This window comes from Staurois parvus, unplaced genomic scaffold (genome assembly GCF_062004578.1).
Source record: "Staurois parvus isolate SC_StPar_1 unplaced genomic scaffold, SC_StPar_1.0 ptg003059l, whole genome shotgun sequence".
Lineage (NCBI taxonomy): Eukaryota > Metazoa > Chordata > Amphibia > Anura > Ranidae > Staurois > Staurois parvus.
The window spans coordinates 191055-207242 of NW_028320855.1; the positions used below are offsets into that span (position 1 = coordinate 191055).

The 16188-nt window shown below is 43.3% G+C and overlaps 1 long non-coding RNA gene across 1 annotated transcript; it reads right to left on the reverse strand.

The window, feature by feature from the left end:
* Positions 1-1231: 1231 nt before the first annotated feature.
* LOC149428655 (uncharacterized) lies at positions 1232-15678 on the reverse strand. The gene is made up of 4 exons (XR_016310698.1): positions 15549-15678; positions 12458-12575; positions 11039-11195; positions 1232-1843 (listed from the first exon to the last, which is right to left on the reverse strand). It is a non-coding gene; the product is annotated as an uncharacterized LOC149428655 (long non-coding RNA).
* Positions 15679-16188: the final 510 nt, after the last annotated feature.

The window sequence follows — 16188 nt, forward strand, 5'->3', positions numbered from 1 at the left end:
CCACTGCTGTCCATCACAGCCAGTTAGCCAATGAAAAGAGAGCGAGAGGGAGGGGGTGGGGCCGAGACCCGGCTCTATGTGTTAATGGGTGAATGGACACAGATGTGCACTGGAGTCTCAGCTATCCTGGGACTCCCTCTTCTCATTGGCTGAGACAGAAGCGGGAGCCATTGGCTCCTGCTGCTGTCAATCACAGCCAGTTAGCCAATGAAAAGAGAGAGAGAGGGAGGGGTGGGGCCGAGACGCGGCTCTATGTGTTAATGGGTGAATGGACACAGATGTGCACTGGAGTCTCAGCTATCCTGGGACTCCCTCTCCTTAGTGGCTGAGACAGAAGCGGGAGCCATTGGCTCCTGCTGCTGTCCATCACAGCCAGTTAGCCAATGAAAAGAGAGGGAGGGGGTGGGGCCGAGCCACGGCTCTATGTGTTAATGGGTGAATGGACACAGATGTGTACTGGAGTCTCAGCCAATGAGGAGAGGGAGTCCCAGATAGCGGAGACTCCAGTGCACATCTGTGTCCATTCACCCATTAACACATAGAGCCGTGGCTCGGCCCCACCCACTCCCTGTCTCTCTCTTTTCATTGGCTAACTGGCTGTGATTGACAGCAGCGGTAATCAATGGCTCCCGCTTCTGTCTCAGCCAATGAGGAGAGGGAGTCCCAGATAGCTGAGACAGAAGCGGGAACCATTGATTACCGCTGCTGTCAATCACAGCCAGTTAGCCTATGAAAAGAGAGAGAGGGAGGGGGTGGGGCCGAGCTGCGGCTCTATGTGTGAATGGACACAGAGAAGCGGGTGCTCGCCATAGCAAGCTGCTTGCTGTGGGGGCACCTGATAGGAGGGAGGGGCCAGAAATGCCAGCAGGGGACCCGATAAGAGGAGGATCCGGGTTGCTGTATGCAAAACCAGGTAAGTATTGACATGTTTGTGATGCTATCGCTGGGGAGCAGCTGCAAAAACTGATTAATAGCACAGCGACTCCTATACAAACCCTATCCGCAAGTGGCTGCATCTAGTGGCAGGCCATATCACCCATCCCCCCCCCCCCCCACCCGTGGAAAGACCCATCTTCCATGAAACTGGTGCCAAAAAGGTTGAGGACCACTGGTATAGAGTTTCCTTCGAGGAATTGTTTGTTTTCCTCACCAAAAGTGGAGTTTCCTTTTAAATGCAAGATACAGATAACCTACGTAATGTGCCGGTCAAAAGAATGCGAGACAGTTGTGCTTCATTATCAATCGACTTCTTTTAGATTTTGTAACTTGAAAACCGGAAAGAAAAAAATATATAAGGCAGAACAGAGCAATGAGCTCTGGCAGGAAGATTACCCAACTGAGGTCACCAAGAAAGCGGACACCGGCAGTGGACTCGGCCTATTAAGGAAGCCATACCTGGAGAAGATGCCCACACGAGTCAGCCATCTTTAGTGACCAGCACAAGGGAAGGCTCTTAAGAACAGACCACCACCATGAACTCTTCATTATCCTTCATAAAGAGATGAATAATCAAACATTAGACGCGAGACAGGAAAGTCAATGTTGAGCACCATCTGGTCAAAGCCTCAAGTCAAAACAAGTGCAAACGACCATTTCTGCTGGTCAAGACAGGAAGAACTCCGACTCCAGAGAAAAATGAAATAAAAAACCCATTTCTAATCCAGAGTCTAGCCCTCCCTCTGCCTCCCAACAGATCATATGACCTCAGTCTTTATAATAGATATATCTACGGCCTCGTTCCGCAGGTCTACAGCTGAACCGTTCTGCCAGGACTGCTCGGCCGCTGCAGCGATCTGCAATGCACAGAGGTATTGTTCTTTGGTGATTGCTGGACATTCTTTGCCTGAAAAACAGACAAGACATTCTTATAAGTGCATCTGCATCACAAATGAGGGTGAAAACGGTATAAATGGAAAAGTGGGATTAACCGCTCCCGATTGCCCTATAGCAGAACTACTGCTACAGGGCAGCAGGGCTGTGCAAAATCATGTATGTATATGTATATATATTTTTATATATATATATATATATATATATATATATATATATATATATATATATATATATATATATATATATATATATATATATATATATATATGTGTGTGTGTGATTTTGCATTTATGAATAGGGGGCGCGCGCACCGCCATTGGTGGCTACAGGTGTCGATCACCTGGTCCCAGCCAGAGATTCTCCGCCAGCACCCGGTGATTGCCGAGGCACACTGACAGGGGAGAGGTCTGTATAAACAATACAGATCTCTCCCCTGTCAGCACCAGCATGCTGCTTTGTACTGTTCTGCACAGCACAGCAAAACAAAGCAGCGCATTTACACATTAAAACACTAGGGGGGCAAAAGTGACACAGAGGCAGCCAGTGACTGGGGAGCAGTGGAGGCAGAGCCACAATTGGCGGCTACAGCTGTCAATCACTTGGTCCCAGCAGGTGATTCCCCAACAGCACCTGGCGATCGCTGAGGAACACTGACAGGGGAGAGGTCCGTATGTAAACAAATACAGATCACTCCCGTCAGCACCAGCATACTGCTTTGTATGGATCTGCATAGCAGACAAATACAAAGCAGCATGTTCACACAGTAGAACACACACAGCACAGTTACAGTTAAAAGAGCAAACAGTTAACCCTTTGACCGCCCCAGATGGTAACCCCTTCCTGCCCAGTGCCATTTGTACAGTGTCAGTGCTTTTTATTATCAATGATCGCTATATTAGTGGCAGTTAGTCAGTTCCCCCCAGTGTCAGAATGCCCACCACAGCCCCGCTATAAGTCACTGATCGCCGCCACTACTAATATATACAGTTGTGTTCAAAATAATAGCAGTGTGTTGAAAAAAGTGAATAAAGCTGAAAACCCTTCTAATAGCTTTTATTTCCATCCACACAAATGCATTGGGAACACGACACATTCTATTCCAAATCACAACATGAAGAAAAATACATCAAATTTGTGTTGTTCCTCTAAAAAAAATTGAAGAAAAGTGAATATTAGACGGTTCAAAAAAAAAAAAAAAAAAAAAAAAAAAAAAAAAAAATCGCAGTGTTTGTATTCTTCTTTACAAACTCAAACATTCACTATATAAACTGAAAAATGTTTGAAGATTTTGCTTTCCTTTGAATGACTTCATGAATATTTGGTTGTAGTCGCACTGTTTCTGAGAACTGCTGTACATCTGTGTTGCATGGAGTCACCCAACTTCTGGCCCCTGTGATCAGGTATTCCAGCCCAGGATGATTGGACGACATTCCACAGTTCTTCTCTATTTCTTGGTTTGGCCTGAGAAACGGCATTTTTGATGTCACCCCACAAGTTTTCTATTGGATGAAGATCCAGGGATTGGGCTGGCCACTCCATAACGTCCATCTTGTTGGTCTGGAACCAAGATGTTGCACGTTTACTGGTGTGTTTGGGGTCGTTGTCTTGTTGGAACACCCATTTCAAGGGCATTTCCTCTTCAGCATAAGGCAGCATGACCTCTTCAAGTATTCTGATGGATTCAAACTGATCCATGATCCCTGGTATGCGATAAATAGGCCCAACACCGTAGTATGAGAAACATCCCCATATCATGATGCTTGCACCACCATGCTTCACGGTCTTCACAGTGTACTGTGGCTTGAATTCAGTGTTTGGGGGTCGTCTGACAAACCGTCTCCGGCCACTAGACCCAAAAAGAACAATCTTACTTTCATCAGTCCACAAAATGTTGCCCCATTTCTCTTTAGGCCGGTCAATGTGCTCTTTGGCAGATTGTAACCTCTTCAGCATGTCTTTTTCCCACCAGTGGGACTTTGCGGGGACTTCTTGCAGATAGCTTGGCTTCACATAGGCGTCTTCTAATTGTAACAGTCCTCACAGGGAACGTCACACCTTCTTTCATCTTCCTGGAGCTGATTGTTGGCTGAGTCCGCGCCATTTTGGCTATTCTTCTATCCATTCCAATGGTAGTTTTTCGCTTTCTTCCATGTCTTTCAGGTTTTGGTCGCCATTTTAAAGCATTTGCGATCATTTTAGCTGAGCAGCCAATTATTTTCTGCACTTCTTTATATGTTTTCCCCTCTCCAATCAACTTTTTAATCAAGGTATGTTGTTCTTCTGAACAATGTCTGGAACGACCCATTTTCCTCAGAATTTCAGAGAGAAATGCACTGTAACCAGCATGTGCAACATTTGCTGCCTTCCTTCCTTAAATAAGGGCAATAATTGCCACCTGTTTTTCAAAGAATGAATGACGTCACTAATAGAACTCCACACTGCTATTATTTTGAACACGCCCCTTTCAATGAGTGATTCAATGACACAGAATCAGCAGCATGCATGTCATGACTGTTGGGTCTGTTGGATTTCTATGACTCTACTACACCTGCTAGGAAATTATTTGCCATGTAGAAATATCATTTCCACCAAAAACAGTGATTGATGTCTGACTGCTATTATTTTGAACACAACTGTATATATACAGTCAGGTCCATAAATATTGGGACATAGACACAATTCTAACATTTTTGGCTCTATACACCACCACAATGGATTTGAAATGAAACAAACAAGATGTGCTTTAACTGCAGACTGTCAGCTTTAATTTGAGGGTATTTACATCCAAATCAGGTGAACGGTGTAGAAATTACAACAGTTTGCATATGTGCCTCCCACTTGTTAAGGGACCAAAAGTAATGGGACAATTGGCTTCTCAGCTGTTCCATGGCCAGGTGTGTGTTATTCCCTCATTATCTCAATTACAATGAGCAGATAAAAGGTCCAGAGTTCATTTCAAGTGTGCTATTTGCATTTGGAATCTGTTGCTGTCAACTCTCAAGATGAGATCCAAAGAGCTGTCAGTATCAGTGAAGCCATCATTGGGCTGAAAAAACAAAACAAACCCATCAGAGAGATAGCAAAAACATTAGGCGTGGCCAAAACAACTGCTTGGAACATTCTTAAAAAGAAGGAACGCACCGGTGAGCTCAGCAACACCAAAAGACCCGGAAGACCAAGGAAAACAACTGTGGTGGATGAGCGAAGAATTCTTTCCCTGGTGAAAAAAACACCCTTCACAACAGTTGGCCAGATCAAGAACACTCTCCAGGAGGTAGGTGTATGTGTGTCAAAGTCACCAATCAAGAGAAGACTTCACCAGAGTGAATACAGAGGGTTCACCACAAGATGGAAACCATTGGTGAGCCTCAAAAACAGGAAGGCCAGATTAGAGTTTGCCAAACGACATGTAAAAAAGCCTTCACAGTTCTGGAACAACATCCTATGGACAGATGAGACCAACATCAACTCGTACCAGAGTGATGGGAAGAGAAGAGTATGGAGAAGGAACTGCTCATGATCCTAAGCATACCACCTCATCAGTGATCATGGTGGTGGTAGTGTCATGGCGTGGGCATGTATGGCTGCCAATGGAGCTGCTTCTCTTGTATTTATTGATGATGTGACTGCTGACAGAAGCAGCCGGATGAATTGTGAAGTGTTTCGGGAATATTATCGGCTCATATTCAGCCAAATGCTTCACAACTCATTGGACGCTTCACAGTGCAGATGGACAATGACCCAAAGCAGACTGCAAAAGCAACCAAAGAGGTTTTTAAGGGAAAGAAGTGGAATGTTATGCAATGGCCAAGTCAATCACCTGACCTGAATCCGATTAAGCATTTCACTTGCTGAAGACAAAACTGAAGGGAAAATGCCCCAAGAACAAGCAGGAACTGAAGACAGTTGCAGTGGAGGCCTGGCAGAGCATCACCAGGGATGAAACCCAGCGTCTGGTGATGTCTATGCGTTCCACACTTCAGGCTGTAATTGACTGCAAAGGATTTGCAACCAAGTATTAAAAAGTGAAAGTTTGATTTACGATTATTATTCTGTCCCATTACTTTTGGTCCCTTAACAAGTGGGAGGCACATATGCAAACTGTTGTAATTCCTACACCGTTCACCTGATTTGGATGTAAATATCCTCAAATTAAAGCTGACAGTCTGCAGTTAAAGCACATCTTGTTCATTTCATTTCAAATCCATTGTGGTGATGTATAGAGCCAAAAATGTTAGAATTGTGTTGATGTCCCAATATTTATGGACCTGACTGTATATATAAAATTCCAGTATCTATACCGCCATTTGTGGCCGCTATAACTTTCATGTAAACCAATTAATTTAAACATATTGGGATTTTTTTATCTTAGCAAAGACATGGAGCAGAAAACATTTTGGCCTAAATTTACAGTGAAATGATTGCACCAACTGTTGTCACCTTCTCACCAACCTGCTTGGCCATAGTTTGGTAGCCCAGTCCAGCCTTGTGTAGGTCTACAATCTTGTCCCTGACCTCCTTGGACAGCTCTTTGGTCTTTGCCATGGTGGAGAGTTTAGAATCTGATGGTTTGATTGCTCCTGTGGACAGGTGTCTTTTATACAGGTAACACAATGAGATTAGCAGCACTCCCTTTAAGAGACTGCTTCTAATCTCAGCTTGTTACCTGTATGAAAGACACCTGGTAGCCAGAAATCCTGTTGAATGATAGGGGATCAAATACTTATTAAATGATGTCACCAGCGTATGCGCTCTAAGGAACAGCATACCTGTGCCGTATTTGGGGCTTCCGCAGTGACGTCATTGCGGCTTGTCAAATGAAAGGCCGAAGCCCGAAAACCCTGGAAGAAGACCAGGTGAAGATGGCACCCCTGTCAGCGGCGACAGGGTGCCGCAGGAGGGATCATCAACTGAAAGGCCAGACCCCGAAAACCCGGAAGAAGACCGGGTGAAGGTGGCACCCCTGTCAGCGGCGACAGGGTGCCGCAGGAGGGATCATCAACTGAAAGGCCAGACCCCGAAAACCCGGAAGAAGACCGGGTGAAGGTGGCACCCCTGTCAGCGGCGACAGGGTGCCGCAGGAGGGATCATCAACTGAAAGGCCAGACCCCGAAAACCCGGAAGAAGACCGGGTGAAGGTGACACCCCTGTCAGCGGCGACAGGGTGCCGCAGGAGCGATACGTTCTAAAAAGTAAATCTGACATAATGTGCTAGTACATTGTGGCTTAAACCTGCAGGGGGACCTTTTTTTTTTCGTTTTGTTAATAAAAAAACAAAAAAAACATCAAATCTAGACCTGTTGCTTATTAGGATTTTTTGCAAATGGAGTGGGTTGGTTTTTTTTTTACATTTTAGATAAATGTTAGAGAACTACTAAAGGCCACCATGGCTCGATTTTCTTAATCTCAGCCTTCAGAACTTGAATGCTGCTGAATCAACCAGAATTCAAGCACTCAATGGAGGCCTTTAGCATGTCCAGTGACAAATGATCCTCAACAGGGGTGAGGCTCAGCATTAAAGCAATTGTAAAGGCTCATGGTTTTTTTTTTTACAGGTAAAGTGGATCCAGGGAATATCCGATTGCCTCTCGGGGGGTCAGGAAGGATTATTTCCCCTGCAGGAGCAAATTGGATCGTGCTTTGCTGGGTTTTTTTGCCTTCCTCTGGATCAACTGGATCATCATGGGTGTAGGAATATAACTTTTTTTTTTTTAATGGTTGAACTGGATGGACTTTTGTCTTTTTTCAGCCAGACTAACTATGTAACTATCCCGTCTTTTATTTTCTGTTCTATTATTTTCTATCCGAATCTATTCTATTCTAAGTCAAATTCATTCTATTTTAATTTTGAAAGACGGTTATATTCTATTTTTTCCTGTTCTATTGTTTTTTTCTAATATATTCTTTTCTATTCAAATGTATTCTATTCAAAATTCAAATTTCAGAAGACGGTTATATCCTATTTTATTCTATTGTTTCTTCTTTTATATTCTAATCTATTCTAATCAATTCTATTCCTTTATTTTCTATTCTAGTTTATTTTAATATATTCTTTTCTGATCTATTCTAATCAATTCTATTCCTTTATTTTCTATTCTAGTTTATTCTAATATATTCTTTTCTGATCTATTCTATTCCTTTATTTTCTATTCTAGTTTATTCTAATCTATTATTTTCTGATCTATTCAAATCTATTCTATTCCTTTATTTTCTATTCTAGTTTATTCTAATCTATTATTTTCTGATCTATTAGAATCTATTCTATGCCTTTATTTTCTATTCTAGTTTATTCTCATCTATTCTTTTCTGATCTATTCGAATCTATTCTATTCCTTTATTTTCTATTCTAGTTTATTCTAATCTATTCTTTTTTGATCTATTCTAATCTATTCCTTTATTTTCTATTCTAGTTTATTCTATTCTATTCCATTCTTTTCTATTCTATTTCATTATACTTTTGTTTTCAAATTCCCTTTCAATTGTTTTTATTGCAAATTGTTTCTTTTCAAAAAGAAGGAACAAGACATAACAAGTCCATAGATGTTCGGATGGTATCATCCACAAAGATATTATGACTCATACAAGAAAGGATAGGCACATATGGATAACCAGATACTGTTTCTATCCCCCCAGGGGGTGAACCCAGAGGTGGGCAGACAATTGCAGCAACAATTGGTGCTCTAAGAGTAGATAATAAAGATTATTCTGCAGTACATGTCTGAACAGCAACTTTCGATCAATTGTGGGTGTAGGATTATAATTTTTTTTTTTTTTTTTTTCAATGGTTGAACTGGATGGACTTTTGTCTTTTTTCAGCCAGACTAACTATGTAAAGTAAAACCAAGCTCTTCTGAAGTCATACGGCTACCTAACTGCTATCTGGTGATGATGCTTCTTTTCTATCCTATTTTTTTTTTTTTTTAATGGTCGAACTGGATGGACTTTTGTCTTTTTTCAGCCATGCTATGTAACTATGCATTCTGAGCATGAAGGTGAAAAAGGTAAAAAACCTGCAGCTTCCTCCCCCCCCCAGCCCCATCAATACTTACCTGAGCCTCATCGAGATCCAGTGATATGCACGACAGCCTCATCTGTCCCTAGTCTCTGCCTTCTCATTGGCTGAGACAGCAAGCAGGAGCCATTGGCTCCCGCTGCTGTCAATCACAGCCAGTCAGCTAATGAGAGAGAAGGGGTGGGGCCAAGCCACGGCTCCATGTACGAATGGAGACACGGAGCAGCGGGTGCCCCCACAGCAAGCTGCTTGCTGTGGGGGCACCCGACAGAAAGGAGGAGCCAGGAGCGTCGGCGGGGGACCTGAGAAGAAGAGGATCCAGGCTGCTCTGTATATGTCTGTATAGGCATGTCTGGTATTTTACAAATAGAAAAAAAATTAGAATCACTTTAAAGGCAAAGTGACCTTGTCTGTGAAAATTCTAACCCCCCCCCCCCAAGCACTTTATACTAACCTCCCAAGCGATCCTCTGCTGATCCTTTCTACCTGGCCACCGCTACAAAATACCCAATGTGATCATCTATCATGAGGGGGAGCACATGTCCTTTTTCCAATGATGCGGTGCTCAGGTTTGGTGGCCAACAGCTCACCAGAGCTCCAACACTGGGTATTTCAGGGGGCGCCCTACCAGAGGAAGGCACAGTGGATGAGTGTTGGAGAGGGGAGTATAAAGTGCAAGTATACAATCCAAACGCACACGTTCCTGCGTTAAAAATGGTGGCGTTTATAAGTGCTGCAGCGACAGTCGGCTGCAACCGAACAGAATCAGCGAGGGAAAATGTCACCGGCACACCGAGGATCACCAATACGAGTCCAAAAGTTTTAATGAACGATCACATAGTTACAGCAAGGCAGCGTTTCGGAGTCTCACAGGACCCCTTCACATGCCTGATGAAGTATGCAATAAAATATATTATCAGTGAGCGCTTAATAGTTTAGCAGCTAATGCACATAAAGGTAAGCAAGTAAAAACCTCATAAAAGCTAAAATTCATAAAAGTGCAGCGCTTGAAGAGTATTTCAAATTAAATAAAATATAACGGCATGAAATTATAATTATAAAATAGTGACAGTTCGTGGTAAGGTGCTCGATACAGGAGTTGATGGTGACTTCAAACTTCAGTGGTGTGTCAATAAATGATAGTAAAAATACACACTCACCAGATGCGTATCTTTAAATACGCATGTAATTAATATGACCAGAGGTCAATGGCCAGCCTTTCTGAAGAAGTGCTTTTGCACGAAACGCGTTAAAGGGGCCATTACGCTGTGACGTCTTGCCGCCGGCACCTAGCATAGGTCAGGCGGCCATCTTTTAATTGTGAATGGTCAGTGTACCATTTCCTTGTACACCTAATTATTTTTATCTTCATACCACGTGGATTATTTAATAAATTAAATCATTTTAACTACATTATGGGACATTTTTTGGTTGGCTCCTTGGCGAGCTAACGTTCATTAATAGAGCCCTAGAAGATATAGGAGCAGAATCTCATGTGGCACCATTCCAGAGGAGGGAGCTGTTCCAATATTAGCTGACAAGCATCCACACATCATTAAGGAGGCCTCTGGCTGGATTCCATTCGCACACACCAAGGGAGACGTCTCTGTAGCTGCCTACCACCCAGAGGGAGGAGAGTCCGTTAAAACGGCTCAACTCATCCGTCCCATCCTGACAGGGGGACCTCTTGTCACATTAATTACATGCGTATTTAAAGATACGCATCTGGTGAGTGCGTATTTTTACTATCATTTATTGACACGCCACTGAAGTTTGAAGTCACCATCAACTCCTGTATCAAGCACCTTACCACGAACTGTCACTATTTTATAAATATCATTTTATACCGTTATATTTTATTTAATTTGAAATACTCTTTAAGCTCTGCACCTTTATGAATTTATGCCCGATGAAGTGATGTGGTCACATGCCCGATGAAGTGATGTGGTCACATGCCTGATGAAGGAGTCCTGCAAGACTCTGAAATGTTGCCTTGCTGTAACTATGTGATCGTTCATTAACTTTTGGACCCGTATTGGTGATCCTCGGTGTGCCGGAGATCCTCGGTGTGCTGGTGACATTCTCCTTGGGAGTATAAGTGGTCACAGGGACGACTTGTACAAGCACGGTCTCCTTGCACTAAATGGATAAAGATTACAGGTTACAGGTCTCTAAGATGTCAGCAATACTGACCTTTGATGGTGCGTATAAAGTGCTGGAAGAGATCTTTGTAGGCTTCTCTATACCTCTCATGGTGTGAATGGGACAGGGTTGGGAAAGAGGAGTTATTCTCTATAATGCACAGAGGATTCTGATTGTCTAGACGTAGTGATCCCTGACAGCCGTACAGCTAAGAAAAGAAAAAAAAAAAAAAAAAAAAAAAAAAAGGACATTTCAAATGAGTTTGCAGAAAGCACCAACGTCATGACATAAACATCTTACTACTACAAAAACTGAACTGTGAAAGACAAAGGAAGGGATTTACTGGATCTCTCAGAATCTGGTGTAGCTGTGCATGGGAGCCAATCAACTTCTAACTTCTGCTTGTTCAGTTAAGCTTTGACTAATAAAAGAAAAAAAAAAAAACCTGGAAGCTGATTGGTTTTTATGCAGAGCTGCACCAGATTTTGCATCCCCAGTTTTAGTAAATAAGCCCCACCAACTATTAGAAAGCATTGTGCAATCAGGCTGATCTCCCGAGCTATGGATTACAATAAACATCCGCAATCCTTAACCACTTCCCGTCCAGCCCATGTTATAAATGGCTGGCCGGTGGCAGTGCAGGGTCGGGTGGCTGTTTATAAACAGACTCCCCACCCCCTGCTTGTGCACGCTCCCTGGGAGCGCACAGCACCGCGATCCGGTGCCCGCTGTGTCCTCCGGACACAGTGGAACACCGATCGTCGTACGGGGCCTCTATGCGAGGTCCCGATCATGTGATCACTCGTTGGCCAATCAGTGATCACAGGAAGAGTAGTAAGCAAGATGTCACTTCTGACATCATTGCTTACTACGTGTGAAATCTGTGAATGATCACAGAGGTCACATGGTACAGGGCTATTCACAACAGCCTTGTACCATGTGACAAGCTGTGACCAATCACAGCTCACACAGTAGTTCTCAATGGCTGCAAGAATGCAGCCAGAGAGAAGGAGAAATGATTGCTTTTACATCCTTTATGGGTGTAAAAGCAATCAATGTAAAAAAAAATCTTCATCACCCCCCACAAGTAGTACAGTGTCACCATGGTGAGTTTTTAGTGAGAATTATGCTTTATGTGCATGTTTTAGTTTTCTTCTCATGTAGCCAGGGGCGTATTTCCCGCGAGGCAAACAAGGATTTCGGGTGGGGGCGCTGGAATAAGGGACGCTGGTTGTCCTGCCTTCAGCCACTGGTTCAAGGGAGTGGATGGCGCTGTGTATGAGAAGGCTCCGAGGGGCACCAGGGCTGGGCGGCAGAGCAAAGTGATATAGGCAGCACTGATAGAGCAGAGGTGAGCTGTGATGTGAGGTGAGCTCCAGAGAGCTGTGGTGGTGAGTCTCTCTGGGAAAAGGGGGGGGTGAAGTGGCATCACAAGACCTAAATACACCACTGCATGTAGCCCAGTCTTACCTCCAGCCTTTGGTCGCAGGTTTTGTGCAATGCTGACTGATATCCAAACTCACTATGATTCCGCTAGAAAACTTCATGCTGATGTTCACCGTGTCTGCATCCTTCATTGTGCCTAGATCTAGGCAAGGAAAAGAAGTATGAATTAAATGGTTGTAGTATCACACGAAACGTAAAAGCTCAGCTCCAGGTAGGTATGAAAGACACAAATGAATGGAACTCTGTTTTAATTAATAAATCTTTATACAGGCGTACCTCGGTTTACAAACGCCTCGGTTTACCAATGAAAATCCATTGAAAATAATGTCTCGGTTTACAATTTTTTTTCGCAATATGAACGGATTAATTGGTTTTCAATACATTTACAAATTTTTTTTTTCCATCATGTCCCTGTACAGTATATATGCCTTTAAAGTGCACTTTATAAAGAGTTTTGAACAGATAAGACTTTTTTTCTGACCTCCGGAAACGGATTAATTGGTTTTCAATGTATTTACATATTTTTTGCGCAATACAAACAGATAAATTGGTTTTCAATGCATTTATGGATTCATTTTTAATCATGTCCCTGTACAGTATTTATGCCTTTAAAGTGCACTTTATAAAGAGTTTTGAACAGATAAAAGACTTATTTTTAACTTTTTTTCTGACCTCTGGAACGGATTCATTTTCGCAATACGAAAGTCCCACAGAACGCATTAAATTTGCTTTATGAATGGCCCCGTAGTCTTCTGGGATCTGTCACATCTTCCAGAAGACTACCGGGGGGGGGGGGGGTCAAATTTGGGTACCCGCTCCCCAAAGGTGCCAATTCTTAATGGGAGTGGGGGGACAAAGGCTTAAAGCGAAACTTCCCCTTTTGAGTGGAGCTCCGCTTTAAGAGTCCATTGGAGTCAGTAAGTGGGACCACCAGTGGGGAGCACCAAGAACTCTGTACTTTATTAACCTCCCTGGCGGTATGATTATTTCCGATTTTTTGTGCTCAAAGCGGTACATTTTTTTGCATGGAAATCTGTAGTTTTTTTATTGTAGGCTGTAATTTTTAGGAATAACTCACTGAAATCTGTCCGAACAAGAGTCTAGTAAACATCCCGGGGATGATAAAATTTGAAACACGAAATCATAAATTATAATTTAATAAATAATCATAAAAAATAATAATATAATAATAATAAATTTAATTCAATAATATAATCAAACCAAAAACACTGAAATGTGAAATATAGCGCCAGTTCGCACATCGCTGAGCTCAGTCGCAGAATCGTTTTCAGTGTCTGATGAGGAATTTCCCCCACGAATCATTATCACTCAATTCTGCAAGTGGTTCTGATTTACTATCGCTGTTCTCTAGCCGGTCTAAAACCGCGTCTGACCTAAAGGGACGCTTTTTGGACGCCATGGACGTTTCTCAGTTTCCAGGCAGAAAGAACAGTCAAAATGCAGGCAGGGCGCCGGACAAAGCACTCGGGACAAAATGTATGTGAAATGGTTTGATACAGGAATGTTTTACTATGTAATAATCATTTAAAAAAAAAAAAAAAAAAAAGTCATTTTTTGAAAAATTTCAAATTTTGCCGCCGGTTCTGGCGCCCGTACGTCCCGACGTCACAGGGACCGGAACACGGAAGCCGGATGCCGGCATCGGCTGGAGGAGATGGCCGGGGACGCTGCAGGGGACACATCGCGGGAGCGAAGGACAAGGTAAGTGCTGCAGGGACTCCCTGAGCAACGCCGCATGGTAAGCCCGAGTGTAACTCGGGGTTACCGCTCTTGGTACTCAAATTTTACCCCGAGCTACACTCGGGAATACCGCTAAGGAGGTTAAAAAGAACGTCACGCTTGCACACTGAGAGACTGTTTAACAGATAAATGTGCACTTGAAATTTAGTGGATTGCCTCCTACACCATCTGTAACCTGTATGATGACAAGAACGCTGTAGAGCAGATACGAGTCGGTTTATAACAGGATGCCCGACTAGCTTGTAAAAATAATATTTTAGAGTAACCACTTTTATTAAGGGGAAAAAAAAAAAAAAACACATTCCTCTCTGGGTGATCTCTGTACATTGCAGGGAATTTTACAAACTGTGTTTCAGGTCTCTGCCTCTGTTATTCTGAAGACATATTTGTTTGTTTCTCTGTGTCCATGTGCAAAGTGAATCTGTATGGCAGTGATTTCACAATTATCAGTCAGCTGCTGCACCTGCAAGATTTCCTCTTTGGGAGTATTTCATCAAAAGTTTAATTTTTTGTTACAGGGGATGCCAAAAATCTGACTTGTATCTTAGTGCAGACTTCTTGGGAAATGAGTGAGCCAATCACACAAGCAGAAAATACATTTTCGGGGATGTCACGTATACCATCTGCAGCACACCTCCGGGTAGTCATATTGCATTTTACAGAAAATGACAGCGCTGCAGATTGAAAAAGGTCTTTTTTAATAACATTCGCCCGGGTTCACACCAATGCTGCAAATCCTGCGCGTTTCCTGCACCGCATTGCAATCGCATCATGTTCACGTGAGCAGGTGTGGGTGTCAATAAAATTAATAACACCCCAAAACAGATTGCAAAATGAGATGCGATTGCCAGAAATTGCATCGCATGGGTGAGAACAGCCATACGATGCGATTTAGGTGCGGATTTAAAAAAAGGGTCCTGAACCTTTCTGGTGTGGATGTGATGCGATTTGAGCCACACAAAATGTATGGCTCAAATGGCACCACACATACATTTGCATATAATTCGCAAGGAATGCGGTGCGATTCCTGTGCGAATTAAATGTGGTCCTGCACCGCATAGTGTGAACCCGGGCTCAATTACAATAGGACTTGATCCCGATTGTATATGTTATATTATTATTTTAGTAGAAAGTAGAGTCACCCTTTAAAACTCTGGGTAAAAGAAAAGCATATCTAGGCAGTATAAAAACAATTATGCAGCAGTGTCTAATGTAGGTGCACCATGTGACCTTGATTCTAGTGAATGTAAAAAGGTAAATATGATAGAAATCAAAGTAAAGTGAAACAACGAAGGGGGCAAAATTCCTGCATAGCAGTGTAGTACTGCGTATTCTATGACAATCAGCCTCATACCAGAACAGAAGGCATGTCCCAGTGAGAACACTGTATCTGGAACACTCACGCCAAGTAACCAGCTGACAATATCGATGTCGTGTAAAGCCGTGCTATAGAAGATGCCTCCTACAAAAGGAAAGAATATAATTAGTACTATGATTTATAGTGTGTCCTTATGGTAGTGACTTGGAAACAGAGAAATGTGAGACAGACGGAAACGGTAAAAAAACGAGGGAAGAAATGAATGAGAATGCGAGAAAGAGGGGGATAGAGCGAGGGGGATAGAGAGGGGGGGGAGAAAGAGAGGGGGGGGGAGAGAGAAAGAGAGGAGGGGGGGGGGAGAGAGAAAGAGGAGGGGGGGGGGGAGAGAGAAAGAGAGGAGGGGGGGGAGAGAGAAAGAGAGGAGGGGGGGGGGAGAGAGAAAGAGAGGAGGGGGGGGAGAGAGAAAGAGAGGAGGGGGGGGAGAGAGAAAGAGAGGAGGGGGAGAAAGAGGAGGGGGAGAGAGAAAGAGAGGAGGGGGGGAGAGAGAAAGAGAGGAGGGGGGGAGAGAGAGAAGAGAGGAAGAGAGAAAGGAGGAGGGGGGGAGAGAGAAAGAGAGGAGGGGGGGGAGAGAGAAAGAGAGGAGGGGGGGGAGAGAGAAAGAGAGGAGGGGGGGGAG